Source organism: Lactuca serriola, chromosome 7 (assembly GCF_051521515.1).
Source record: "Lactuca serriola cultivar US96UC23 chromosome 7, Lser_US96UC23_V15, whole genome shotgun sequence".
NCBI lineage: Eukaryota > Viridiplantae > Streptophyta > Magnoliopsida > Asterales > Asteraceae > Lactuca > Lactuca serriola.
The window spans coordinates 91,849,752-91,852,588 of NC_136414.1; the positions used below are offsets into that span (position 1 = coordinate 91,849,752).

Consider the following 2,837-nt stretch of genomic DNA (forward strand, 5'->3'; position numbering starts at 1 on the left):
AGTCCAGTAAAGTGACTCAGCGAGTCTGATCGTATTCCACCATTTCTTGGGTGTTTTCTGAGTCAGCTTCTTCCAGTAGCTTTTCTAACTCCTCCAAGTCCTTGTTAACATCTCCATCCTCTCCAGAATGTAGCAGAAACTTGGTTGGATCTTCTTTTTGCAAAAGTTCAAGTTCTTTTTGTAATATCTCATCATCCAAATGGATAAATGAGGTGTTTTCTTTTCTTTCCTCTTCTTGCTTGGCTTCTGGTAAAGCTTTAAATATTACGGACTCATCACCCACCCTCAATGTTAATGTAGACTCGCCTACATCAATTAAGGCACATGTGGTGTTTAAAAATGATCTCCCCAAAATGATTGGAATTTTGGGGTCTTCTTCCATGTCAACCACCACAAAGTCTACCGGAAATATAAACTTGTCTACCGGAAATATAAACTTGTCTACTTTAATAAGGAGATCCTCACAAACGCCTTGTGGATGAATTATTGTCTTGTCTGCCAAATGGATCTTCATATTACCGGTCTTGGCTCCGGTAAATTCAACCCCTTATAGAAAGAGAAAGGCATCAGATTGATGCTTGCACCCGAGTCGGTCAATGCTTGGGTGACGACTTCATTACCAAACTGGCACAGAATTATAATATTCCCCGGATCGCCTTTCTTTTCGGGTAGCTCACTCAATAGTACCTCCGCGACTTTAGCCAAATCTTTCCTAGCAGCAAAAAGACCTTTTAGCAAGTTGATGTATTTTGGTGTGTGGAGCATCGTTTCCACAAATGGCACATTAACTTGTAAGGCTTTAACATGCTTCATGAAGGTTCTATATGCTTCAACTTTTTCTGCAGGCATGGATTTAATTGGGTATGGCAAAGGAGGATTATATGGCTTTAAAGGACTGACAGTTTTATCATTCACTCATGGACTCGTCGAGTCCATTAGACGGACTCGGCGAGTCAGATCGGGTTTTGCTGGAGTCGACTCTTCTGCCCTTTCTGTCTTCCTCTTGGAGATCCTCTGTGCATCTGTGAAAATTTCTTCTTTACTGGAGGTCACTGCACTCACATTCTCCATTTTCGGATTGGTTTCGGTGTTACTTGAAAGTTGACTCGGTCTTCTTTCGTTTACTTGGTGTGCAAACTGTCCCAGCTGTTTCTCAATGTTGAGAATGGATGTCTGCTAATTCCTTAGCATGTCTCTGGTCTCATGTATTGCAACATCGTGATCATTGTGTCTCTTTTCGGACGCGGCTATGAATCTAGTGAACATTTCTTCCAGATCAACTTTCTTTTCTACCGGTTCTTCTCTTTGATATAGTCCCTTCTCCTTCTGCATGTATTTTTCCTCCTTAGCCTTCTTATACTCTTCGTATGGGAGCCATTCCTTCTTAGGTTTTCGCCAATTTTCTTCGTATCGATCGCCACTTGAATAGAAGACTTGAGCTTTCTTATTTCCATTCTCATCCAAATCACAATCCTTGGTGAGATGGGGCCCTCTACAATTTTCACATCCCACCCTCATAGAATGGATTGTTTGATCCATTTTTGTCATTCTTCTATCAAGACTATCAAGCTTAGCAATCACCGCCGCTATGCTATCATTTGCCGCGTTCACTACTCCCCGACTTACTTCGTTTCTTGGATTGTGGTATTCTCTAGAGTGTTTAGAGAATTCTTCAATTAGCTCCTTGATTACCGGGGGCGCCTTCTTCGTGAGCGGACCTTGAGAATCTAGCAATTGCCTTGTGGTGACATTGACTCCATCGTAGAAAATGGAGACCTCTTGTTGGCTATTAAGGTCGTGATGTGGGCAATTTCTAAGCAAACTCTTGTACCTTTCCCATGCTTCATAAAGAGATTCTCCGGGCTGTTGCTCGAAGTTGGCAATTGCTTTCTTTAGCTTGGCTATTTTGGAGGGCGGACAAAAGTGATCTATGAACTCCTCTTTCATCTTGGCCCATGTGGTGACTGATCTTGGAGGAAGTGACTTTAACCAATCCTTTGCAGCTCCTTTGAACGTGACTGGGAGCATGCGAAGAAGCTAGGTCTCGTGGGGGACATTCGGTACATTGAAGTAGTCGGCCACATCATTCACTTCGTCCAAGTGCTTGTAGGCGTCTTCGTGATCCTTCCCATAAAAAGGAATCTCCTTGAGTTGAGCGAGAATATGGCCTTTTAGCTCGAAAGTGGCGGTCGCGGGAATTGCGGGTTGCACAAGTCCCGGGCCGGTGTCATCGCGCATCCTCTTCTTCCATTCCCCCATGGGGACTTCATCGATATTAGCCATAGTAATGACTAAATCGTCTTCAAACTCGGAGTCGTGCTCGAATGTGGGTTCTTCTTCTTCCTCGGTCTCGTATTCGATATCTTCTTGAATTGGGTCTTCAATAGTCAAAGAGGCATTGGATGCTCCAGATTTGCTGCTCCTCTTCTTGCTGAAAACGGACTTGAGATTTTTGAGTGGCGAGTTCTTTGAAGAAGCGGATTCTCCAACGGCTTTGCCTTTGCTCTTCCTTAGTGCAGATTCCGAGTCTTCAAGAGGGGGGACCAGAGGTGTATCAGATCCTCGGGTCATGAAACAACTGTAAACAAAACAGAAAAACGCGTAAAAAGAACAAAAATAAAATAAAAATTTAAAACTAAAACAACGATGTACTCGCCGAGTCGGCACGAGTGCACTCGGCGAGTTCAAGGCAAAAACAGAAAAAAAATTTCTAGTTACTCTAAAAAGGAAATTTTAATAAAACTAATTCTACTTACTGAGTTGCTTCTTAAATAACTTTGTGTAAGATAAATCCCACACAAAGGATCGATTAAACTAGAATTTAATGTTAATTTAGA

The 2,837-nt window shown here is 42.5% G+C and overlaps 1 non-coding gene across 1 annotated transcript; it reads left to right on the plus strand.

Annotated features, from left to right (window-relative positions):
* The first annotated feature begins 1,792 nt into the window (after nt 1-1,792).
* On the plus strand, nt 1,793-1,899 carry LOC145065175 (small nucleolar RNA R71). The gene has a single exon (XR_013688322.1). It is a non-coding gene; the product is annotated as a small nucleolar RNA R71 (small nucleolar RNA).
* The last annotated feature ends 938 nt before the right edge of the window (nt 1,900-2,837 follow it).